General features: G+C 52.5%; 1 protein-coding gene across 3 annotated transcripts in view; it reads left to right on the top strand.

Moving 5' to 3' along the window:
* The first annotated feature begins 1,104 nt into the window (after positions 1 to 1,104).
* The window catches only part of NLGN2 (neuroligin 2), a 297,004-nt gene continuing 270,870 nt past the window's right edge, over positions 1,105 to 27,238 (top strand). For 2 of the 3 annotated variants that reach the window (XM_073572928.1, XM_073572944.1), the window contains exon 1: positions 1,105 to 1,278. The gene's annotated coding sequence lies outside the window, so the exon portion shown is untranslated. Of the gene's footprint in view, positions 1,279 to 5,289; positions 5,448 to 27,238 lie in introns of those variants that run through there. The other variant, XM_073572935.1, reaches the window with a different exon arrangement.

Consider the following 27,238-nt stretch of genomic DNA (forward strand, 5'->3'; position numbering starts at 1 on the left):
TGATAGAGATGAAGACCGGACTGCTCCCCCACAATGATAGAGATGAAGACCGGACTGCTCCCCTACAATGATGGAGATGACGACCGGACTGCTCCCCTACAATGATGGAGATGACGACCGGACTGCTCCCCCACAATGATAGAGATGAAGACCAGACTGCTCCCCCACAATGATAGAGATGAAGACCGGACTGCTCCCCCACAATGATAGAGATGACGACCGGACTGCTCCCCCACAATGATAGAGATGAAGACCAGACTGCTCCCCCACAATGATAGAGATGAAGACCGGACTGCTCCCCCACAATGATAGAGATGACGACCGGACTGCTCCCCCACAATGATAGAGATGACGACCGGACTGCTCCCCCCACAAAGATAGAGATGAAGACCGGACTGCTCCCCTACAATGATAGAGATGACGACCGGACTGCTCCCCCACAATGATAGAGATGAAGACCGGACTGCTCCCCTACAATGATGGAGATGACGACCGGACTGCTCCCCCACAATGATAGAGATGACGACCGGACTGCTCCCCCACAAAGATGGCTTCCCCCAATTTTGAACTCCTTGAATATCCCTTGTCGCGCCAATTATCGGATCTACATAGATAATCTATGAAAGAGTAATATCCATCCCCAAAACGCGTTCCCTGTGAGCATCGTCAGTAATTGAGCCCCCAAATGGTATCTCAGCAGCGAGCAGCCCCCCAAAATATCCTACATCCCCTCCTGGGGTCCCCCGAGAACCGTCTCAGGTTCCGCACTGACCATACAAGCATTACAGCCCGGGAGCCCCCAATAATGAGCAATCACTGATGCCCTAATAGTGTGGCCCCCGTGGAACAGACCCCAATATCCCCTGCGCTCCTCCATCCTTATGTGGCCCTCCCGCTCGGTGCTGGTGGTCCCAGTGGTGGCCCCTCCCCACAGTGCACCTGTCTGTGGCCCCCAGGGCTGCGCTGACTGCCCCCCCCCGCGGAGCCTGAGATCCCCCCGCGGAGCCTGAGACCCCCCAGATGTCAGCTCCGGGGTATGGGCTGGGATTTCCCTGACTTCTCCGGCCCCCTGATCTGCATCCTCCTCTCCCTCCTCCTCCTCCTCCTCCTCCTCCTCCACAAAATGGTTTTTCTCCTGGCAGCGGCTTGTGAGGAGCGGAGGCTTGTGAGGAGACGCCGCCAGCTGCCGCCTTCCTCCCGGGTGCCCCGGCCATGAGCTGACACGGCCGCTCCTCCTCAGGGCTGTGCTGCATCTCCGCCGCCATCGTATTGCGGGAGGTAAGGAGCATCCGCCGTCTCCTCCGGTCCATGGCCGCCGCTCAGCCTGTTCACTCCTGACCCAGATTCTCATCACCGGGCCGGGGACTGGGGGTCCTGCTGTGTGGGGGGCAGTCACCATGGAACCCGTGCAGGCAGCTGCCGTCAGCGAAGATGTCATGGAGGGGGCCGGGGACCCCCGAGTGCCCCCAGCACCTGTGAGGGCCATGGAGGGGGCCGGGGACCCCCGAGTACCCCCAGCACCTGTGAGGGCCATGGAGGGGGCCGGGGACCCCCGAGTGCCCCCAGCACCTGTGAGGGCCATGGAGGGGGCCGGGGACCCCCGAGTGCCCCCAGCACCTGTGAGGGCCATGGAGGGGGCCGGGGACCCCCGAGTGCCCCCAGCACCTGTGAGGGCCATGGAGGGGGCCGGGGACCCCCGAGTGCCCCCAGCACCTGTGAGGGCCATGGAGGGGGCCGGGGACCCCCGAGTGCCCCCAGCACCTGTGAGGGCCATGGAGGGGGCCGGGGACCCCCGAGTGCCCCCAGCACCTGTGAGGGCCATGGAGGGGGCCGGTGACCCCCGAGTGCCCCCAGCACCTGTGAGGGCCATGGAGGGGGCCGGTGACCCCCGAGTACCCCCAGCACCTGTGAGGGCCATGGAGGGGGCCGGGGACCCCCGAGTGCCCCCAGCACCTGTGAGGGCCATGGAGGGGGCCGGGGACCCCCGAGTGCCCCCAGCACCTGTGAGGGCCATGGAGGGGGCCGGGGACCCCGAGTGCCCCCAGCACCTGTGAGGGCCATGGAGGGGGCCGGGGACCCCGAGTGCCCCCAGCACCTGTGAGGGCCATGGAGGGGGCCGGGGATCCCCGAGTGCCCCCAGCACCTGTGAGGGCCATGGAGGGGGCCGGGGACCCCCGAGTGCCCCCAGCACCTGTGAGGGCCATGGAGGGGGCCGGTGACCCCCGAGTGCCCCCAGCACCTGTGAGGGCCATGGAGGGGGCCGGTGACCCCCGAGTGCCCCCAGCACCTGTGAGGGCCATGGAGGGGGCCGGTGACCCCCGAGTGCCCCCAGCACCTGTGAGGGCCATGGAGGGGGCCGGTGACCCCCGAGTGCCCCCAGCACCTGTGAGGGCCATGGAGGGGGCCGGGGACCCCCGAGTGCCCCCAGCACCTGTGAGGGCCATGGAGGGGGCCGGGGACCCCCGAGTGCCCCCAGCACCTGTGAGCGCCATGGAGGGGGCCGGGGACCCCCGAGTACCCCCAGCACCTGTGAGGGCCATGGAGGGGGCCGGGGACCCCCGAGTGCCCCCAGCACCTGTGAGGGCCATGGAGGGGGCCGGGGATCCCCGAGTACCCCTAGCACCTGTGAGGGCCATGGAGGGGGCCGGGGACCCCCGAGTGCCCCCAGCACCTGTGAGGGCCATGGAGGGGGCCGGTGACCCCCGAGTGCCCCCAGCACCTGTGAGGGCCATGGAGGGGGCCGGTGACCCCCGAGTGCCCCCAGCACCTGTGAGGGCCATGGAGGGGGCCGGGGACCCCCGAGTACCCCCAGCACCTGTGAGGGCCATGGAGGGGGCCGGGGACCCCCGAGTGCCCCCAGCACCTGTGAGGGCCATGGAGGGGGCCGGGGACCCCCGAGTGCCCCCAGCACCTGTGAGGGCCATGGAGGGGGCCGGGGACCCCCGAGTGCCCCCAGCACCTGTGAGGGCCATGGAGGGGGCCGGGGACCCCCGAGTGCCCCCAGCACCTGTGAGGGCCATGGAGGGGGCCGGTGACCCCCGAGTGCCCCCAGCACCTGTGAGGGCCATGGAGGGGGCCGGGGACCCCCGAGTGCCCCCAGCACCTGTGAGGGCCGTGGAGGGGGCCGGGGACCCCCGAGTACCCCCAGCACCTGTGAGGGCCGTGGAGGGGGCCGGTGACCCCCGAGTACCCCCAGCACCTGTGAGGGCCGTGGAGGGGGCTGGTGACCCCCGAGTACCCCCAGCACCTGTGAGGGCCGTGGAGGGGGCTGGTGACCCCCGAGTACCCCCAGCACCTGTGAGGGCCGTGGAGGGGGCTGGTGACCCCCGAGTACCCCCCAGCACCTGTGAGGGCCGTGGAGGGGGCTTGTGACCCCCGAGTACCCCCCAGCACCTGTGAGGGCCGTGGAGGGGGCTGGTGACCCCCGATTACCCCCCAGCACCTGTGAGGGCCGTGGAGGGGGCTGGTGACCCCCGATTACCCCCCAGCACCTGTGGGTGCCATGGAGGGGACTGGTGACCCCCGAGTACCCCCCAGCACCTGTGAGTGGCATGAAGGGGGCTGGTGACCCCTGAGTGCCACACGCTCACTAGGGGTATGTACAGTATTGGTATATGCATTGTGAGGCACACACTTTGGGGTACACATTGAGGCACACACTAAGGGGTACACACTGGGACACATTTCAGGGCACACACTTTGGGGTACACATTGGGGCACACATTTAGGGCACACACTTCGGGGTACGCATTGGTGTTCACATTTCGGGGCACTCACTTCGGGGTACGCATTTGGTCGCACATTTCGGGGCACACCCTTCGGGATGCACATTGGAGCGCACATTTGAGGGCATATTCTTCAGAGTACGCATTGTGACGCAAATTTCAGTGCACACATATCAGGGCACACACGCATTGGGGTGCACATTTCGGGACACTCACTTCGGGCTGCGTATTGGGCGCACATTTCGGGACACTCACTTCGGGCTGCGTATTGGGCGCACATTTCGGGGCACTCACTTCGGGCTGCGTATTGGGGCGCACATTTCAGGGCACTCACTTCGGGCTGCGTATTGGGGCGCACATTTCAGGGCACTCACTTCGGGCTGCGTATTGGGGCGCACATTTCGGGGCACTCGCTTCGGGGTGTGCATTGGGGCACACATTTCAGGGCACACACTTCAGGGAGCACATTGGGGTGCACATTTCGGAGCACTCACTTCGGCGTGCGCATTGGGGCGCACATTTCATGGCACACACTTCGGGGCACACACTTCAGGGAGCACATTGGGGTGCACATTTCGGGGCACTCACTTCGACGTGCGCATTGGGGCGCACATTTTGGGGCACTCACTTCGGGGTGCATATTGGGGTGCACATTTCAGGGCATACACTTCGGGGCACACAATTCAGTGTACACACTGGGGCGCACATTTCGGTGCACACACTTCGGGGTGTACATTTCGGGGCACACACTTCGGGGTGCACATTGGGGCGCACATTTCGGGCAACTCTTTGGGGTACCCACTGGGGCGCACATTTCAGGGTATACACTTCGGGGTGCACATTGGGGCGCACATTTCAGGGTGCACATTGGGGCGCACATTTCGGGGTGCACACTTCAGTGTACACACTGGAGCGCACATTTCAGGGCACACACTTTGTGGGGCACACATTTCAGGGTGCACATTGGGGCGCACATTTTGTGGCACACTCTTCGAGGTACCCACTGGGGCTCATATTTCGGGGCGCATATTTCAGGGCATACACTTAGGGGCATACACTTCGGGGTGCCCACTAGGGCGGACATTTCAGGGCACACATTTCTGGGTGCGCATTGGGGCTACATTTTGGGGCTCACACTTCGGGGTGCACATTGAGGCGCACATTTCAGGGCACACACTTCGAGGTACCCACTGGGGCGCACATTTCGGGGCACACACTTTGTGGTGCGCATTGGGGCCACATTTTGGGGGGCACACTTCGAGGTACCCACTGGGGCGCACATTTCGGTGACCACACTTCGGGGTGCACATTGAGGCTCACATTTCGGGGCATACACTTCGGGGCACACACTGGGGCACACATTTCGGTGTACACACTGGGGTGCATATTTCGGGGCACTCCTCGGCCATTTCTGTACCTGCAGGCAAAATAAAAATACATGGGGTCCCCAGAGAGGCAGCGCTGCATCTGCACCAGCTGAGTGCGAGGTAGAGGAGGGGGACGAGGGAGACTCGGCGAAACCGAGGGGAGGGGGCCCGCGGCTTGGTGAGATAGGAGAGGGGTGAGGGGATACTGGAGAGATACAGGAGCCTGGGAAGAAGAGAAGGGAGCGATGAAGATGGGAGTCGGGGAGGGCAACCATACATGGGGTGCAGAGGATGACGGCTGATGCCGGGGGGCCGATGGCTGCTGGATAGAAGAGGATGCAGATTGGATAAGATGGTGGGTACCGGGGATGGGGGGTGGTCGTAGAGGAAGGATGATGGGGGTGGGGGGATGCTGCAGCCCGTGTAGGATTATATCATGGAAATGATGAGATGCCGCGTAGCCTCCATATTCCCTGGCAGATGCTGCAGACCCCTCATACATGACCGGCCACAGCTGGGGAATGGTGGGGGCTCGGAGACATGCTGCTGCCTGTAGTCCTCCTCTGTTGTGCAGCCTTTTGTTGCCGAGGCCTGGACGCTGGTGAGGAGCCCCCCGATGACAGCTCCTTCCTGTCGTCCATCATTAATATGGATGGAGATGCAGGATGGATGGACGTGGCCCATGCAGGAGACATAACAACCCCCTGACATCAGGGCCCCAGACTCCCCAGTAAGAGGGCCACCATAGGGACAAAATGGCGTGAACCACAGTCATGAATATTCAATAAACCCCCATCCTTGTATCTGACACATCTCCAGGATTCAGGATAATGAGAAACCACCTGTACGCTGTGTGCATGGCTCTGCTGGGGCTTGTAGTCTCCAGTGGGACTGAAATGTGTCCCCGGAGACCAAGTTCTGCTTTACTATAATGATGGGTCCGAAAGCTGGGGCCGAGTGCACTATGAAAGGAATGATGGGTCCATGTGCTGGGACCGTGTACGGGATGAGAGGGCTGATGGGGCCGTGTGCTGGGGCCGTGTACGGAATATGAGGGCTGATGGGTCCGGGTGCTGGGGCCGTGTATGGGATGTGAAGACTGATGGGTCTGAGTGCGGGGTGTACAGAATGTCAGGTCTGATGGGTCCGGGTGCTGGAGCTGTGCATGAGATGTGAGGACTGATGGGTTCAGGTGCTGGGGCCATATACGGGATGAGAGGAATGATGGGTCCGTGTGCTGGGGCCGTGTACGGGATGAGAGGACTGATGGGTCTGTGTGCTGGGGCCGTGTACAGGATGAGAGGACTGATAGGTCCGTGTGCTGGGGCCATATACGGGATGAAAGGAATGATGGGTCCATGTGCTGGGACTGTGTACGGGATGAGAGGACTGATGGGGCCGTGTGCTGGGGCCGTGTACGGAATGTGAGGGCTGATGGGTCCGGGTGCTGGGGCCGTGTATGGGATGTGAAGACTGATGGGTCCGAGTGCGAGGTGTACAGAATGTCAGGTCTGATGGGTGTGGGTGTTGGAGCTGTGCATGGGATGTGAGGACTGATGGGTTCAGGTGCTGGGGCCATATACGGGATGAGAGGACTGATGAGTCCGTGTGCTGGGGCCGTGTACGGGATGAAAGGACTGATGGGTCCGTGTGCTGGGGCCATGTACGGTATGAGAGGACTGATGGGTCCATGTGCTGGGGCCGTGTACGGGATGAGAGGACTGATGGGTCCGTGTGTCGGGTGTACATGATTTTAGGACTTGTGGGTCCCGAGTGCTGGAGCTGTGTACGGAATATGAGGGCTGATGGGACTGGGTGCTGGGGCTGTGTACGGGATGAGAGGACTGATGGGTCTGGGTGCTGGAGTTGTGTATGGGATATGAAGACTGATGGGTCCGAGTATGGGGTGTATAGAATGTGAGGGCTGATGGGTCCAGGTGCTGGAGCTGTGTATGGGATATGAAGACTGATGGGTCCGAGTATGGAGTGTATGGAATGTGAGGGCTGATGGGTCCGGGTGCTGGGGCCGTGTACGGGATGAGAGGACTGATGGGTCTGGGTGCTGGAGCTGTGCATGGGATATGAAGACTGATGGGTCCGAGTACGGGGTGTATGGAATGTGAGGGCTGATGGGTCTGGGTGCTGGAGCTGTGTATGGGATATGAGGGCTGATGTGTTCAGGTGCTGTGTGAACGGGATGTGAGGACTGATAGGTTCGGGTGCTGGATGTACAGGATGTAAGGACTGATGGGTCTGGGTGCTGGGGCCATGTATGGGATGTGAAGACTGATGGATCCGGGTGCTGGGTGTACGGGATGTGAGGACTGATGGGTCCGGGTGCTGGGTGTACGGGATGTGAGGACTGATGGGTCCGGGTGCTGGGTGTACGGGATGTGAGGACTGATGGGTCCGGGTGCTGGGTGTACGGGATGTGAGGACTGATGGGTCCGGGTGCTGGGTGTACGGGATGTGAGGACTGATGGGTCCGGGTGCTGGGTGTACGGGATGTGAGGACTGATGGGTCCAGGTGCTGGGTGTACGGGATGTGAGGACTGATGGGTCCAGGTGCTGGGTGTACGGGATGTGAGGACTGATAGGTCCGGGTGCTGGGGCCATGTACAGGATGTCAGGGCTGATGGGTCCGGGTGCTGGGCCGTGTACAGCATATGACTTCTGACGGGTCCGGGTTCTGGTGCCGTATACAGAATGTGAGGACTAATGGGTCCGGGTGCTGGGGCCGTGTGTGTGATGTGAAGACTGATGGGGCTGGGTGTACAGGGTGTGAAGACTGATGGGTCCAGGTGCTGGGACCTGTGTACGGGATGTCAGGACTGATGGGTCCAGGTGCTGGATTTATAAGATATGAGGACTGATGGGTCTGGGTGCTGAGGCCCATGTACAGGATGTGAGGACTGATGGATCCAAGCGCTCTGTACACAAGATCACAAGATGTCACAACTGATGGGTCGGGGTTCTGGCTGTACGGGATATGAGGACTGTTGGGTCCAGGTGCTGGATGTACAGGATGTGAGGACTGATGGGTCCGGGTGCTGGATGTACAGAATGTGAGGACTGATGGGATCGGGTGTTGGGTGTACAGGATGTGAGGACTGATGCGTTTGGGTGTTGGGTATACGGAATATGAGGACTAATGGGTACGGCTGCTGGTTGCAGGATGTGAGGGCTGATGGGTCTGGGATCTGAGTATACAGGATGTGAGTTCTGATTGGTCCGGGATCTGGGTGTACAGGATGTGAGGACTGATGGGTCCGGTAGCTAGGTGTATGAGATATGAGGACTGATGGATCCAGGTGCTGCGTGTACAGGATATGAGGACTGATGGGTTCAGTTGCTGGGTGTACATGATATGAGGACTGATGTGTCCGGGTGCCAGGTGTACAGGATGTGAGTACTTATGGGTTCAGGTGTTGGGTGTATTGGATGTGAGGACTGATGGGCCCGGGAGCTGGGTGTATGGGATGTGAGGACTGATAGGTCCGGGTGCTGGGGCCATGTACAGGATGTCAGAACTGATGGGTCTGCTGGGCCGTGTACAGCATGTGAGGACTGATGGACCCGGGTTCTGGCGCCGTGTAAAAGATGTGAGGACTAATGGGTCCGGGTGCTGGGGCAGTGTATGTGATGTGAAGACTGATGGGTTCGGGTACTTAGTGTACGGGATGTGAGGACTGATGGGTCCAGGTGATGGGTGTATAAGATGTGAGGACTCATGGGTCCGGGTGATGAGGCTCATGTACGGAATGTGAGGACTGATGGGTCCAAGTGCTCGGTGCACGAGATGTCACGACTGATGGGTCTGGGTGTACGGGATGTGAGGACTGATGGGTCCAGGTGCTGGGTGTACGAGATGTGAAGACTGATGGGTTCCGGTTCTGAGGCCCATGTACGGGATGTGAGGATTGATGGGTCCAGGTGTTGGGTGTACAGGAAATGAGGGCTGATGGGTTCAGTTGCTGGGCGTACGGGATTTGAGAATAGATGGGGCTGGGTATACGGGATGTGAGGGCTGATGGGTCCGGTAGCTGGGTGTACGGGATGTGTTGGCTGATGGGTTCGGGAGCTGGATGTCCAGGATGTGAGGGCTGATAGGTTCGGGTGTTGAGTGTATGGGATGTGAGGGCTGATGGGTCCGGTGTATGGGATGTGTTGGCTGATGGGTCCAGGAGCTGGGTGTACAGGATGTGGAGGCTGATGGGTTCGGGAGCTGGGTGTGAGGGCTGATGGAGCTGGGTGTGAGGGCTGATGGGTCCGGGAACTGGGTGTATGGGATGTGACGGCTGATGGGTCCGAGAGCTGGGTGTACGGGATATGAGAGCTGATGGGTCCGGGACCTGGGTTTATGGGATGTGAGGGCTGATGGGTCCGGGAGCTGGGTGTACAGGATGTGGAGGCTGATGGGTCCGGGAGCTGGGTGTACGGGATGTGAGGGCTGATGGGACTGGGAGCTGAGTGTACGGGATGTGAGGGTAGGCCCAGGAGCTGGGTGAATGGGTTGTGAGGGCTGATGGGTCCTGGAGCTGGGTGTATGGGATGTGAGGGCTGATGGGTCCTGGAGCTGGGTGTATGGGATGTGAGGGCTGATGGGTCCGGGAGCTGAGTGTACAGGATGTGGAGGCTGATGGGTTCGGGAGCTGGGTGTGAGGGCTGATGAAGCTGGGTGTGAGGGCTGATGGGTCCGGGAACTGGGTTTATGGGATGTGAGGCTGATGGGTCTGGGAGCTGAGTGTACGGGATGTGAGGGTTGATAGGCCCAGGAGCTTGGTGAACGGGTTGTGAGGGCTGATGGGTCCGGTAGCTGGGTGTATGGGATGTGTTGGCTGATGGGTCCAGGAGCTGGGTGTACAGGATGGGGAGGCTGATGGGTTCGGAAGCTGGGTGTGAGGGCTGATGGAGCTGGGTGTGAGGGCTGATGGGTCCGGGAACTGGGTGTATGGGATGTGAGGGCTGATGGGTCCGGGAGCTGGGTGTACGGGATATGAGAGCTGATGGGTCCTGGACCTGGGTGTATGGGATGTGAGGGCTGATGGGTCCGGGAGCTGAGTGTACGGGATATGAGGGTTGATAGGCCAAGGAGCTGGGTGAACGGGTTGTGAGGGCTGTTGGGTCCTGGAGTTGGGTGTACGGGATGTGAGGGCTGATGGGTCCGGGAGCTGGGTGTACGGGATGTGAGGGCTGATGGGTCCGGGAGCTGGGTGTACAGGATGTGAGGGCTGATGGGTCCGGGAGCTGAGTGTACGGGATGTGAGGGTAGGCCCAGGAGCTGGGTGAATGGGTTGTGAGGGCTGATGGGTCCGGTAGCTGGGTGTATGGGATGTGTTGGCTGATGGGTCCAGGAGCTGGGTGTACAGGATGTGGAGGCTGATGGGTTCGGAAGCTGGGTGTGAGGGCTGATGGAGCTGGGTGTGAGGGCTGATGGGTCCGGGAACTGGGTGTATGGGATGTGAGGGCTGATGGGTCCGGGAGCTGGGTGTACGGGATATGAGAGCTGATGGGTCCTGGACCTGGGTGTATGGGATGTGAGGGCTGATGGGTCCGGGAGCTGAGTGTACGGGATGTGAGGGTTGATAGGCCATGGAGCTGGGTGAACGGGTTGTGAGGGCTGATGGGTCCTGGAGTTGGGTGTACGGGATGTGAGGGCTGATGGGTCCGGGAGCTGGGTGTACGGGATGTGAGAGCTGATGGGTCCGGGAGCTGGGTGTGTGGAATGCGAGTACTGAAGAGTTTGTGTGCTGAGGTGCATGTACAAGATGTGAGGACTAATGTGTCTGGGTGTTTGGTGAACAAGATATGAGGAATGGTGGGTTTGGATGCTGTGACCTGTGTACATTATTTTAGGGCTGATGGTTTTGGCTGCTTGGCCTTTGTATGAGATGTGAGAGCTGAAGGGTCCGGCAGATGGGGCCATGTACAGGATGTGAGTACTGATGGGTCCGGGTGCTGGGTGTACAGGATGTGAGGACTGATGGGTCTGGGTGCTTGGACTGTGGACTAGATGTGGCAGCTGAAGGGTCCAGGTGCTGGACCTTTGTACGGGATGTGACGGCTAATGGGTCCTGGTGCTGGGTATATGGGATGTGAGGACAAATGGGTCTGGCTGCTGGGCCTGTGTACGGTATGTGAGCACTGATGGGTCCGGCTGCTGGGACCGTGTACGGTATGTGAGCACTGATGGGTCCGGCTGTCTGGGCCGTGCATGGGATGTGAAGACTGATGGATCCACCTGCTGGAGTTGTGTGCGGGATGTGAGGGCTGAAGGATCTGGCTGCTGGGGCTGTCAAAGACACCGCACTACACTTGCTGATAGAGCCAGTGCACGTGTCCTGAGTACAGAAGCAGTGCTAAGAGTTACCTGGGGAGCAGGGCAGCAGAGGTGACAAAGCGTGCTACAAGCTAATAGGGTCAGGGTCCAGTCAGCGCTGGAAAGTTAAGAGGCACGGGACCTGCGGACACTGAAAATGAACAAGCTTGCACGGGACCTATGGTCATGTGACTACAAGGGGGCGTGGCTTAGCGTCCTGCTTTCAGATATGACAGGACACCATACAACAACTCAGAGTCAGGCAAAACGGAGGTCACAACAGTACGGGCAAACGAAGTACAGGAGGGACAAACAGACGGGAGGTCAGACAAAGCCAAAGGTCATACACGGGATCACAGTACAGTACCAGGGAGGAGACAGAGCGGATAATCAGGGCCAAGCAGAGATCAAAACCAAACAGACATAGGAGGTACCAGGCAGAATCCAAAGCGATATCCAGGGAACAGACCGAGTCATACACAGAGAATCAAGCAACCAGAACACAGCACAGACACACTCAGGGGTCACCACACAATGCCAAGGGCGAAAGTATAACTGACAGGGATGGGAGCGTCCTGAGGCTATAAGAATCATAGAATCGTAGAGTTGGAAGGGACCTCCTGGGCCATCTGGTCCAACCCCCTGCTCAAAGCAGGATTCGCTAAATCATCCCAGTCAGATGTCTGTCCAGCCTCTGTTTGAAGACTTCCATTGAAGGAGAACTCGCCACTTCTCGTGGCAGCCTGTTCCACTCATTGATCACTCTGTCAAAAAGTTTTTTCTAATATCTAATCTGTGTCTCCTCCCATTCAGTTTCATCCCATTGCTTCTAGTCTTTCCTTGTGCAAATGAGAATAAAGTTGATCCTTCTACAATGTGACAGCCCTTGAGATATTTGTAGACAGCTATTAAGTCTCCTCTCAGTCTTCTCTTTTGCAAACTAAACATTCCCAAATCCTGCAACCTTTCCTCATAAGACAGGGTTTGCAGACCGGTCACCATTCTGGTCGCTCTTTTCTGAACTTGCTCCAGTTTGTTGATGTCTTTTTTAAAATGTGGTGCCCAAAACTGGACACAATATTCCAGATGAGGTCTGACCAAAGAGGAGTAGAGGGAAATAATGACTTCACGTGATCTAGACTGTATGCTTCTGTTAATACATCCTAGAATTGCATTTGCCTTTTTTGCTGCTGCATCACACTGTTGACTCATATTCAGTCTGTGATCTATTAGTATACCCAAGTCTTTTTCACATGTGCTGTCACTTAGCCCTATTCCTCCCATTCTATATATGCTTTTTTCATTTTTATTGCCCAGATGTAGTACTTTGCATTTCTCCCTGTTAAAAACCATTCTGTTAGTTGCTGCCCACTTCTCCAGTTTATTTAAATCTTTTTGAATCCTCTCTCTCTCTTCTCTAGTATTAGCTATCCCTCCTAGCTTTGTGTCATCAGCAAATTTAATCAGTTTACCCTCAATTCCTTCATCTAAATCATTGATAAAGATGTTGAACAATACAGGGCCCAGGACAGAGCCCTGTGGTACCCCACTTGAGACATTCTTCCAACTGGATGTGCAGCCATTTACGACCACTCTTTGGGTCCGATCACTAAGCCAGTTATGAATCCACCTAACAGTTGCCTTGTCCATTCCATACTTAGTCATTTTTTCAATAAGGATTGTATGAGAGACTTTGTCAAATGCTTTGCTGAAGTCAAGATATACTATATCTACAGCATTTCCTTGATCCACCCAATCAGTGATACCGTCATAGAAGGAAATTAAGTTAGTCTGACATGACTTATTAGTTACAAACCCATGCTGAGTCTGTTTGATCACTTCATTCTTATCCAGGTATTGACATACATGTTGTTTAATAATTTGTTCAAAGATCTTTCCTGGTATAGAAGTCAGACTCACCGGCCTATAGTTGCCTGGGTCCACCTTCTTCCCCTTTTTGAAGATAGGAACAACATTTGCTCTTCTCCAGTCTTCTGGCACTTCTCCTGTTCTCCAAGAATTTTCAAAGATTATGGAGAGGGGTTCAAAAATTTCTTCTGCTATCTCCTTCAGTACTCTGGGGTGTAATTCATCTGGACCTGGAGACTTGAATTCATTTAGGTTAGCTAAGTGTTTCCTCACTATCTTTCTGTTTATAGATATCCTGGATTCTTCTATTCCCTTAATAGGACAGTGAATAACAGTTGATGTTACATTTCCTTTCTGAGAGAAAACAGATGCAAAATAGGAATTTAAAAGTTCAGCCTTCTCAACATCCTGTCTTACCATTTCATCATTTTCATCCTGTAAAAATCCTATAGCATCTTTGACTTTTCTTTTACTTTTGACATATCCCCAAAATCCTTTATTATTGCTTTTGACATCTCTTGCAAGCCTCAATTCATTTTCAGCTTTTGATAATCTGATTTGTGCCCTGCAGGTTCTGCAGACAGCATTATATTCTTCTTTAGATATGCCTCCCTCTTTCCATTTTATAAACATTTTTTTCTTCCTTTTTAGCATGTGCTTAAGTTCTGTGTTCATCCATCCTGGTTTCCTTAAATGCTTCCTATTCTTCCCTCTTTTCGGAATTGTTAACAACTGTGCTTTGAGAATTTCATTTTTCAAGATTTCCCATCCTTCCTGGACATTTTTGTCTTTAAGGATATCCAGCCATTGGATCCCTCCAATTATCTTTCTGAAACCCTTAAAATCTGCCATTCTGAAATCTAACCTTGACGTCTGAGTCTTCACAGGTCTTCCACCTCTAGTTATCCAAAATTCTAAAATAGCATGGTCGCTACCTCCTAGGGTTCCAGCCACTTTTACCTCCTCAACCATTTCCTCCCTGTTTATAAGGATTAGATCCAAGGTAGCAGTTCCCCTTGTTTTCTCCCCTACCTTTTGGAAGATAAAGTTGTCAGCAAGAGAGGATAAGAATTTCCTTGACCTGTTAGTTTTGCCTGAGAGAGATTCCCAACAAATGTCTGGATAGTTGAAATCTCCCATGACAACTATGTCATATTTTTTGGAGAACTTGGCCATTTGATGCATAAAGAGTTCATCCATATCTCCAGCTTGCACAGGCGGCCTGTAGTAAATGCCTACAATGGTGTCCTTTCCATTGTTCTGTCCTTGTATTCTTACCCAAACAGTTTCCACAGAACTCCCAGTCTCTGAAGCTTCAATCTCTGTGCAGATATACGTGTTTCTAACATACAATGCGACACCCCCTCCTCGTTTATCAAGTCTGTTTCTTGCAAATAAGTTGTATCCTTCTAGTCTTGTATTCCAATCATGTGTATTGTCCCACCAAGTTTCAGTGATTCCAATGACATCATATTTCTTTTCCTGTGTTAGTAGTTCCAATTCTCCTTGTTTGTTGCCCATGCTTTGTGCATTAGTATAGAAACATTTTAGTTTGTGATTGGTTTCTCTTTCTCCAATATTTTTATTTTCGTCTTTGTTCTTCCTTTCCACTTCTAATAGCAGAGTTCTCAATAGCATTTGTCAGGTGTATGGCTTTTTCTGGTCTTTTGCTTCCCTTCCCATGTTGTTCTAGTTTAAAGCTCTCCTTACAAGTGTAGCAAGGCGACTTCCAAATACATGCTTTCCAGTCTTCGTAAGGTGCACCCCATCTCTAGCAAGTAGTCCATCGTATAAGTAGTTCACTCCGTGATCCAGAAATCCAAATCGTTGCTGACGGCACCATCGACGTAGCCAGTTGTTCACCTGCAGAATCTTATTCCACCTCCTTGTTCCATGGCCATCCACTGGGAGGATGGAAGAGAAGACCACCTGCGCTCCCAGTTCTTTCACTTTCTTGCCTAAGTCTTCAAAGTCTCTGCAGATGGTTTCCAGGTCGTTTCTTGCGGTGTCATTTGTCTCCACATGTAGTAGCAGGAATGGGTATTCATCTGTAGGTCTGAAGAGTCCTGATATCCTGTCAGACACATCTTTAATTTTTGCACCTGGAAGACAGCACATTTCTCTTGAAGTTATATCCGGTCTGCAGATAGCAGCCTCTGTTCCTCTCAACAGGGAATCCCCCATGACCACCACTCTCCGTTTCTTCTTCACAACATTTTTCTTTCTCCACCCAGGAGGACTCTGAAGGCGTACAAGGTTGCTGTTTGTTGGCAAAGTCTTATCCTGATGTATTACTTCATCGTTTTCCTGCGTGAGAGCTTGGTACTGGTTTCTGAGCAGTATGGGTGCTGACTGCCTCCTGATCCTCCTGCTTCTCTGGGTCACATGTCTCCATTCCTCTGTTTCTTCAGGTGCACTTCGAATTTCTGCTCTTTCTGTAACATGAAGAGATAATTCTGCTCTGTCCAAGAACTCTTCACCTTCCTTAATGATCTTCAACGTAGCTAACCTCTCTTCGAGATTTTGCAACTTTTCCTCCAACAGGGACACAAGCTTGCATTTGTGGCATGTGAAGTTTGGCTTTTCCACTGGTAAATCTGTGAACATGTAGCAAGAAATGCAACTCACCAAATGGCTCCTGGCCTCTTCCATCTTGAGATTTCTTAAAAACGATGAAAGATGAGCCAAAATCGGCGCGCGGTTTTTCCGATTTCCTCTTTTCAGCTGCAACGGCCAAAACCCAGTGATCGTTGAGCTCGCAGAGACTCTTCACTTATCCCAGAAGGCACTGGGAATATGCAAATGATCTCATCAAGACTCTTCCCCTGGTTTTGATTCAGAACCAGGGAGAGGCCACAATCATAGCCCCAGGTGTGCAGGTAAGCCTGCACCGTGATCACAACCTTTAACCCCAGAAATGCCAGTCATCAGCACTGGTTCCAAACATTAACCCCACGTGTGCGAGTCAAACCCGCACTGAGATCATGACAGTACCCCCCTCTCAACGGGGGGCCTCTGGACCCCCAGGCTTGCCCGGGTACTTAGCATGGAAAGCCCGTACCAGGCGATCAGCATGCATCAACCGGGCCGGTACCCAGGACCTGTCCTCCTGTCCATACCCCTTCCAATGAACCAGGTACTGTACCGACCGCCGTACCAACCTGGAATCTACGATATGACCAACCTCGTACTCCACCTGCCCCTCGACCAAAACAGGAGAAGCAGCAGACTCGGAGTCTCCCCGGACTGCTTCAAAAGGTTTCAGTAGAGATTTGTGGAAGACGTTAGGGATCTTGAAAGAGGGTCGAAGGCACAGCCTATACGCCACTGGATTGATCTTTTCCACAATCTTGTACGGGCCAATGAATTTGGGTCCTAACTTGGCTGACGGAATCTTTAACTTAATGTTTCGCGTGGAGAGCCAAACTTTCTCTCCCACCCGAAACATGGGACCAGGTGTTCGTTTCCTGTCCGCGAAAAACTTATACCTGCCTTGAGACCTGGCTATACGCCGCTGGACTTCTGCCCATGTATCTTTTAACCGCTGAACAGAGTCCTCAGCCCCGGGGCACCCCGAATCCAGACGAGAAAACTCACCAAAATGAGGACTGAACCCATAGTTAATCAAGAAAGGGGACCTACCAGTGGATTGACTCACCCGACTATTGAAGGCAAATTCAGCCAACGGCAGTGCATCGCACCAGTCACTCTGTCTAGCAGAGGTTAGACACCTGAGGATCTGTTCCAGGGACTGGTTAGTGCGCTCCGTCTGCCCATTGCTCTCAGGATGGTATGCAGACGAAAAGGACAGAGACATACCTAATTTTTTGCAGAAAGCACGCCAAAACTTAGCCACAAACTGCACACCACGATCAGACACCACATTCAGGGGTACCCCATGCAACCGGATCACATGCTGCACAAACAACCTGGACAACGTCTCAGCTGATGGTAGTGCGGACAGGGGTACGAAATGAGCCTGCTTAGAAAACCTGTCCACCACTACCCATACCACTGTATTACCCTTCGATGGAGGGAGATTGGTTACAAAATCCATGGATAAGTGAGTCCATGGCCTTTCGGGCACTGCCAAGGGTATCAGCTCCCCTGCCGGCCGGCTATGAGAGCTTTTAGAACGAGCGCAGACCCCACAACCAGCAATGAATTTTTTTATGTCCGAACCAAGGGTAGGCCACCAAAAGATCCTAGCCACCGCCAGACGTGTGGCTGAAATACCAGGGTGAGCACTCAGCTTGGATTCATGGAACTCCTGCAAGAGTTTCAGGCGAAGTTGCTCTGGGACAAACAACTTCCCCTCCGGCTTGGCCGCCGAGGCCTGTGACTGGGCCCCCTGAATCTCCCGTTCCAATTCAGATGAGACCTCTGCTATCACAACCCCAGGGTGAAGAATGGAGGACGGTGGCTCAGGGGGCGACACCGGCTGAAAACTGCGTGATAAAGCGTCAGCCTTGACATTCTTAGACCCTGGACGAAATGTAATTGTAAACTGAAAACGCGAAAAAAAAAGTGACCAACGGGCCTGTCTGGGCGTTAGTCTTTTAGCAGACTCAATGTACGACAAACTTTTGTGATCCGTGATCACCGTAACCGGGTGACTGGCCCCCTCCAAAAAGTGCCTCCATTCTTCAAACGCCAATTTGACCGCAAGAAGCTCTCTATTGCCTACGTCGTAATTTCTTTCCGCAGCAGAGAACTTCTTGGAAAAGAAAGCACATGGCCTGAGTTTGGTTAGAGTGGCAGGCCCTTGGGACAACACCGCCCCCACCCCCACCTCGGAGGCGTCCACTTCCACGACGAATGGTTTGGACGGATCTGGCTGCACTAACACAGGAGCAGACATAAAACATTTTTTCAGCGTCGCAAAGGCCTCTTTTGCGAGCGAGGACCAATTTCTCACATCCGCACCTTTGCATGTTAGATCCGTGAGAGGTTTGACCACTTGCGAAAATCCCCGGATAAATTTGCGGTAATAATTGGCGAACCCCAAGAAGCGCTGAAGACCCTTAAGATCTCGGGGTTGCACCCAATCCTCAATGTCCTGCACCTTCTTGGGGTCCATGCGAAAACCCTCACCGGATACAATTAACCCTAAAAAGGACAACTCTTGTACACAGAATACACATTTTTCCAATTTGGCATACAAATGATTTTCTCTCAGCCTTTGGAGCACAGTTCGTACATGTTCCAAATGAGAATACTTGTCGGGGGAATATATCAAAATATCATCTAAGTAGATAACGACAAAACGACCAATGAGATCCGAGAATACCACGTTGATGAAATTCTGAAATATGGCAGGGGCGTTGGTAAGACCAAACGGCATGACTAAATTTTCAAATAGTCCCTCGGTCGTGAGGAACGCGGTTTTCCATTCATCCCCCTCTCGGACCCTTATCAAATTATATGCCCCCCGAAGGTCCAGTTTAGAAAACCACTTTGCCCCTGATAGTTGGTTACATAAATCGGGAATCAACGGAAGGGGGTACGTATTCCGTACAGTAATTTGATTAAGCTCCCGGAAGTCGAGACAGGGACGTAACCCGCCATCTTTTTTTCTTTACAAAAAAGAAACCTGCCGCCACAGGTGAGACTGAAGGACGTATGTGTCCTTTGCGCAGACTTTCAGTAATGTACTCCTTCATAGCCAACCGCTCAGGACCGGACAAATTAAACAGACGGGCTTTGGGTAATTTAGCCCCCGGGACCAGCTCAACAGCGCAGTCAAAGGGTCTATGTGGCGGTAACGTCTCGGCCTCGCTTTTGGAGAATACATCTTCGAAGTCCTTCAGGCATTCCGGAATACCTTCCAGCTCGACAGATGATACAGACACAGATTTAACAGGTTCAACCAGCAGTGCGGATTTATCATATAACTCAAAATCATTAAACCCCCATTGTACAATCTCCCCCGTTTTCCAGTTAATAACTGGGTTATGGTGTTGTAACCAGGGCATGCCCAACACCAACCAGGCAGGTAGATTGTCCAGCACAAAACAACTTATGTTTTCCACATGAGTAGCGCTCACTCTGAGCGAAAACACATCAGACATAAAGAGAATTCCCTCCTTAGTGAGGGGAGATGAGTCAATGGCCATCACCTTGATCGGAACCTTGAGCCTAACTGTCCCTATCTTACAGTGTGTGACCAATTGGGAGTCAATAAGATTAATAGATGATCCGCAGTCCACGAAGGCTGTAGAGGAAAAAGAACTACCATCCACAAACAGTTCCACAGACAGTACTACTTTAGAAAACGAGGAAAATGGTACCTGAGGGTCTGAGCAGCCTCCCCGTTGACTACCCAGACCTAGTCGTTTCCCGCCGACTGGGTTTGAAGACGGGCAATTCGGGCACTCCCTTTTCCAATGTCCCGTTTTACCGCAGTAAAAGCATAACTGCTTGTCCTTCCGGAGTTTCCTCTCCGTATCCTTCAGGGAGAGGGCGCCTACATCCATGGGCTCAGGGGCAGTCTCTTTTCCACTGGGGAATAATGGAGTATCCACCTGCATCACCCCTCTGGCCCGCAGCCTGCGGTCCATCCGGACGGCCTGGGTCATGGCGTCCTCGAGAGAGTTAGGTGGGGGATGTAACGCCAAGGCATCCTGCAGCCGCTCGGACAAGCCTCTGCGAAAGAGTCCTCGGAGTGCGGCGTCGCTCCAAGAGACCTCTGCCGCCCAGCGGCGGAACTCAGAACAAAACCACTCAGCTGAGTGTTTCCCCTGACAGACACTCATCAACATGTCCTCTGCCAATCGCACTCGGTCAGGTTCATCATAAATGTGCCCGAGGGCCTCAAAGAATGCGTTCACTGACATACGTTCAGGAGCAGAGGAAGAAGAGAGAAAGCCCATGCCTGTGGAGCCCCCCGAAGTAGGGAAATAATGACCCCCACCCTCTGGAACTCATCCCTGGAGGAGCGGGGCCTTAGAGAAAAAAAAAGCTTGCATCCTTCTCTGAAAGACCTGAACTCCTTTTTATCCCCTGAGAAAAGGTCTGGCAATTTGACCGGAGATTCGGGGGACGCTAATGACACATCCCTACCCCCAGAACTTGAAGCCCCTGCATCGACAGCTGCCTGCACAGTAACCACCAACTGTTGCTGGGTCTGGGCTATCGTGTGTTGTTCCACATTGAGCTTATGGAACATTTGGGTCAGGTGCTTGACCTGATCAGCCAAGGCTTGTATGGGATCCATGAGGATAACACACATTTTTTTTTTTTTTTTTTTTCTTCAGGAAAAAAAAAAAAAAAAAACTGAAACGGTCAGTTATAATGTCAAAGACACCGCACTACACTTGCTCATAGAGCCAGTGCGCGTGTCCTGAGTACAGAAGCAGTGCTAAGAGTTACCTGGGGAGCAGGGCAGCAGAGGTGACAAAGCGTGCTACAAGCTAATAGGGTCAGGGTCCAGTCAGCGCTGGAAAGTAAAGAGGCACGGGACCTGCGGACACTGAGAATGAACAAGCTTGCACAGGACCTATGGTCATGTGACTGCAAGGGGGCGTGGCTTAGCGTCCTGCTTTCAGATATGACAGGACACCATACAACAACTCAGAGTCAGGCAAAACGGAGGTCACAACAGTACGGGCAAACGAGGCACAGGAGGGATAAACAGACGGGAGGTCAGACAAAGCCAAAGGTCATACACAGGATCACAGTACAGTACCAGGGAGGAGACAGAGCGGATAATCAGGGCCAAGCAGAGATCAAAACCAAACAGACATAGGAGGTACCAGGCAGAATCCAAAGCGATATCCAGGGAACAGACCGAGTCATACACAGAGAATCAAGCAACCAGAACACAGCACTAACACACTCAGGGGTCACCACACAACGCCAAGGGCAAGAGTATAACTGACAGGGATGGGAGCGTCCTGAGGCTATAAGAAGCCTCCCCCAGAACCAGGGAGAGGCCACAATCATAGCCCCAGGTGTGCAGGTAAGCCTGCATCGGGATCACAACCTTTAACCACAGAAATGCCAGTCATCAGCACTGGTTCCAAACATTAACCCCACGTGTGCGAGTCAAACCCGCACTGAGATCATGACAGGGGCCATGTATGGGATATGAGGACTGAAGAATCCGGCTGCTGGGACCATGTATGGGATGTGAGGGCTGAAAGGTCTGGCTGCTGGGAAGTGTACGTTATGTGAGGACTGATGGGTCCGGCTGCTGAAGCCGTGTGCGGGGTGTGAGGGCTGAAGGATCTGGCTGCTGGGGCCATGTATGGGATGTGAGGGCTAAAGGATCCGGCAGCTAGGGAGTGTACGGGATGTGAAGACCGAGGGGTCGTGGTGCTGGGTGTTTGGGATGTGAGAACTGAAGGGTTTTGGGTGCATTTGGACGAGCAGCGTTCTCTCCTTCAGTAGGAGACCTCCATGCTCCTTCATTCTCAGTGCTGTGGTTGGACACGGGGTCCAGGTCAGGGATATTAAGTAGGTATGAGGCATCAAGGGATGCTGATTATGGTCTTATCTAACAGCACCGAGTACTCAGTTATCACATCTTGTTCTCTGAACCTCGCAGTCTCCTAGGACGCCCGAAAGTGGAGCTTAGAGAAGATGCTGTGATGAGTCTCGAGTCTGCTCCAATCTCAGGTCTGAGCCGTCTTCTGATCTGGGCAGTTCTCTGGACTGGAACGTTATCAGTACTGAACCGTTCTCTAGACAGGGCCATTCTCTGGTCTTGGACGTTCTGCACAGAGGCGTTTTCTGGACTTGGCAGTTTTCTGGTCTGGAGTGTTCTCTGATCTGCCCCATGTTTTGGTCTGGTTTGTTCTCTGACGGATTGTTCTCTGGACTGGACCATTCTGTAGACTGGACCGTTCTCTGGACTGGGTAGTTTTCTGGTTTGGGACATTCTTTGGCGTTGTTCGTTCTCTGACTGGACCTTTCTCAGGACTGGACTGATCTCTGGTCTGGGTCGTTCTCTGCTCTGTTCCGTTTTCTGGTCTGGGCCATTCTCTTGTCTGGGCTGTTATCTGAACTTTACCATTCTGTGGATTGGACCGTTCTCTAGTCTGTGCAGTTTTCTGGTGTGGTTTGTTGTTTGACTGGGTCATCCTCCAGATTGGACCATTCTCTGGTCTAGGCCATTTTCTGATCTGGGCCTTTTTCTGGTCTGGACCATTTTCTGGTCTGGGTGGTTCTCTGGACTGGTCAGTTTTTTGGACTGGTCAGTTTTATGGTCTGGACTGTTCTCTGATCTGGCACATGTTTTGGTCTGATTCGTTCTCTGACGGAATGTTCTCTGGACTGGACCATTCTGTGGGCTGGATCGTTCTCTGGTCTGGGCAGTTTTCTGGTGTGGGATGTTCTCTAGTGTGGTTCGTTCTCTGACTGGACCTTTCTCAAGACTGGACCATTTTCTGGTCTTCATCGTTCTTTTTGTCTGTGCCGTTTTCTGAACCGGATCATTTTGTGGACTGGACCGTTCTCTGGTTTGGGCAGTTTTCTGGTGTGGGATGTTCCTTGATTTAAGAAGGACCCCAGCTGTCCATGTGTATGGCAAATGGACCTGCAAGCCTTTTTATCAGAGACACACATTTAGTGGGGTCCCGGACCTCCTCTGGCCTTCTGCATCACAGCATCTCATCTTAGCATATTAGATGAAAGTGTCTATATTAGATGAAGGTTCCCATAAGAATGAGGGACACACATTAGATGGAGGTGCCCATTAGATGAATGAGCCCATATTAGATGGAGGTACCCATATTAGATGGAGATGCTAGGTGCTGTATTAGATGGAGGTGATCATTAAATGGAGATGCCCATATTAGATGAATGTACCCATATTAGATGGAAGTGCCCATATTAAATGGAGGTGCTCATTAGATGAAGGTGTACATATTAGATGGAGGTACCCATTAAATAGAGTTGGCAATAATTGATGAAGGTGCCCATTAGAGGCTGGTACCCATTAAATGGAGGTGCCCATATTCGATGGAGTTATTCATTAAATGGAGATGGCAATATTTTATGAAGGTGCCCATTAGAGTGTGGTACCCAGATTAGATGGAGGTGTCCATTAAATGGAGGTGCCCATATTACATGGAGGTGTCCACAAGTTGTAAGCCTATTCTACCCGAAATGTGCTAAGATCACTGCATTGTGAAGATCATGGACTGGAGGAAACGCCAAGATCATTAAACCACTCTTGTCCTGGAGCCTTGTCCTTCTACCATAAAGATAAGAATGACTACGATGTTTAGTTAAGCCCTACTGTCTGTACCTCCAACAGAGATCAGAGGAGTCAGGATAAGCTGAGAAAACCTACCTCAGCCTTACAGAAAGGGGTTAATTGATTCATGCTGCTTGCACCAAGTTCTGCCTCTCTCATCAGCTTGGGGCAGCAGACGACTGGATCCATCGATCAGGCGATGTGTTTCCGCTGCTCAGTGACCCCGTTTTGTGCTTTTCTAATTTCCCTTGACTAGCCTTGGCACTCAAGCTGGGCTAATAGACATTCCATGCCAACAGCAAGTTGTGGCTTCGGACAGGTTAAATGGATGGCAGCATTGTGATTAGCTGCAGTCTGCTTTCGTGTGCACCGCCAGTTAATTTTCCTGATGAGACTTACCATGCGGAGAACGCTTGGAAGTTTTTCCGTGAACTCTTCAGTCTGTATATACTCTTGACACAGATCTCAGAAGTTGGTCTGCGACTACTCCAATAAGCATGATACATTTAAAGACGCTCATGTGCTCAATTTTCCCATTTTACAGCAGAGTCACACTGATACCGATCCAAGGAATCCTGTTGTTTCACCTTCATGCTGCATCTGGGGGTCTGGGGTCTCATTTCCATACAGGGAAACTGCAGATGTGAAGGTTTCTAAGAAAGTAGTCATTCAGAGCATATTCATGCACCTGGGACAGTGGAGGTAACCGGTCATGTGAAGCCCTTCTCATAGGTCACCCCAACCTGTGGCCTTCTGATGAACCTGCATTTGGAGGTAACACACGTGGAGCCCGACCATATGAAGCAGTCAGTGTAAGGATTTTACAGTATTTGATTACACAATTATGCAAAATTTGGGTTCATGAATTTGTTTTTTCAAATCCAGTGATTGATTCTTATGTTTTCTTATGCTCCGATTTTAAAAAATACTTCTATTTTTAATCATCACTTATGGATTTTGCACAAAACGTGCATGAATTTGCATACAAGCAAGATGAACAAGAAAAATATTTATGGTAGCCAAGAATATGCACAATATTATATATATAAAAATGTACTGAACGTTCATTCAGCAACATTTATTGGAAATTATTTTGCTTTTCTCTTATAGGAGACCTGCGGATCTTCTCTGTGAAGCATCCAGCAGTGGTCACCCATTATATTCACACCCATCTTCCTTAGTATCATCCATCTTCTTTGATATCCTGGTGAAATCTTTCTCCTTGCTCTTCGCTGACAGCACCAAGGTTTTCAGGAAAGTAGTCCAAATGTGAATGTAGAAATGTAACGTCAAACTCCTCAGATAACCCAAGGCTTGGAAACGTTTCAGCATGTTCTCCACCATGGACTTATATTTTGGATGTTTGCTGTTACCTAGAAATATCTTCTTTAGAAGAATCCCAAGCCCTTTTCTCTACAGCTTTCATTTCTGTTTTCATTTTGTTCCTGACCCACAAAAATGCCTTAATTCAGTTTTGCTTTAAACAGTGCCTGAAACTTGGCACACAGGTAATTAATTCTCTCCTTCTTTTGGTAGGACTTTCACAAACCCCAAGCTTTATGTGAAGTGGTGGCAGGAGAACTTTAGTAGGATCAACTACATATCTGCAACTATATTTCTTGAGCCCATGTTGCAAAGATCTCGTTGGCCAACTTCTTTGGCTCCAGTGATGAGTCCTATCCCAGGAACACCACTGCAGTACACTTGAGAAGAGTATGAAAGGAACTTTTAGTAGTAAAATGTGAAGACACAGGGGTCAGCAGGTGCTCTGTCCGCTTGCCGAAACTGCATGGACTAGGGATCATCCCACCGCACGCCTTCTCTCCTTTCACCGTGAACATAATGCATCTCAGACAACACAGGGTGAGGGTAGGACAGTGTGGCAATACCTTATTGAACCATAAAACAGGCAAATAACACATAGAGCAGTCCCAGCTCAGTACCCAAGATATTGCAAAATTACAGTCTCACCCTTCTGCTGACTCGTCGGGATAAGAGCAGCTATTACTTCAGAGCTTCCTGGTCCGATTACCCCATATGTGGCATGCACAGAGAGGAGGTAACAACAAGCTTAGGAAGATGACAGTCCAGTGAGGTATAAGGCCATTTGACCGGAGGGTCACAACCTGGCTTCTTCAAACATTTCCATGGAGCCAGGTGACCGGTCGGTCCCATTCCTGGCTTTCACAAGCGTATCCACGGGGCTCAGGTGACCAGTGGGTCCAAAACCTGACTACCCCAAACAAATCCATGGTTCAGCGATGGTCAGTGGAGCAGATCTGTATTCTTTCAGCCGGGGCCGTGGTCTCAAAAGCTGGCATACTGTAGAAAGATAGATCTGTCCTTCGTTATGGAGCCATCATGTCTTGTCTGCTGGCCAGCGAAAAAGTGCCCTTAGTCATAGGACTTCCTATGAGTAAGAGCACCTTATTGTGCCAGAAATGCATGTAGTTTCTTTTATGGTTTTTAATTTGATTTAATAAAATGTTACTATTTTAACCAGGATGGGCGTGCCGGATTAATACTCTCCCCCCTTTGACATCCCCTTCTTATAGTGATGCCCCATCCTGCTCCTAATCTTGTAGTAATTCCCCATTACGGTCCCCTTCTCATAATAATGTCCCATCCTGATCCCCTTCTTATAGTAATGTCCCATCCTTTTCCTCTTCGTATAGTAATGTTCCATCCTGGTTCTCTTCTTATAATAATGTCTCATACTGTTCCCTTTCTTTTAGTAATGTCCCATCCTGGTTCTCATCGTGTAGTAGAGCCCCATTGTGGTCCCTTTTTTATAGTAATGCTCAATACTGGTCCCCTTATTATAGTAATGTCCCATCCTGGTCCCCTTCATGTAGTACTGTCGCATCCTGGTCCTTTTCTTATAGTAGTGTCCAATCCTAGTCCTCATCTTGTAGTGATGCCTCATTCTGGTCCCCTTCTTATAGTATTGCCCCATCCTGATCCCCTTCTTAGAGTAATGCCCCATCCTGATCCCCTTCTTAGAGTAATGCCCCATCCTGATCCCCTTTTTATAGTAATGCCTCATCCTGATCCCCTTCTTATAGTAATGCCCCATCCTGATCCCCTTCTTATAGTAATGCCCCATCCTGATCCCCTTCTTATAGTAATGCCCCATCCTGATCCCCTTCTTATAGTAATGCCCCATCCTGATCCCCTTCTTATAGTAATGCCCCATCCTGGTCCCCTTCTTATAGTAATGCCCCATCCTGATCCCCTTCTTATAGTAATGTCCTACTCATCTTATAGTAATGTCCCATCCTGGTCCCCTTCTTATAGTAATGCCCCATCCTGGTCCCCTTCTTATAGTAATGCCCCATCCTGGTCCCCTTCTTATAGTAATGCCCCATCCTGGTCCCCTTCTTATAGTAATGTCCTACTCATCTTATAGTAATGCCCCATCCTGGTCCCCTTCATGTAGTACTGTCGCATCCTGGTCCTTTTCTTATAGTAGTGTCCAATCCTAGTCCTCATCTTGTAGTGATGCCTCATTCTGGTCCCCTTCTTAGAGTAATGCCCCATCCTGATCCCCTTCTTATAGTAATGCCCCATCCTGGTCCCCTTCTTATAGTAATGCCCCATCCTGATCCCCTTCTTATAGTAATGTCCTACTCATCTTATAGTAATGTCCCATCCTGGTCCCCTTCTTATAGTAATGCCCCATCCTGGTCCCCTTCTTATAGTAATGCCCCATCCTGGTCCCCTTCTTATAGTAATGCCCCATCCTGGTCCCCTTCTT

The sequence above is a fragment of the Dendrobates tinctorius genome, unplaced genomic scaffold (genome assembly GCF_039654945.1).
Source record: "Dendrobates tinctorius isolate UK_male_01 unplaced genomic scaffold, ASM3965494v1 ptg000002l, whole genome shotgun sequence".
In the NCBI taxonomy this organism is placed as follows: Eukaryota; Metazoa; Chordata; class Amphibia; order Anura; family Dendrobatidae; genus Dendrobates; species Dendrobates tinctorius.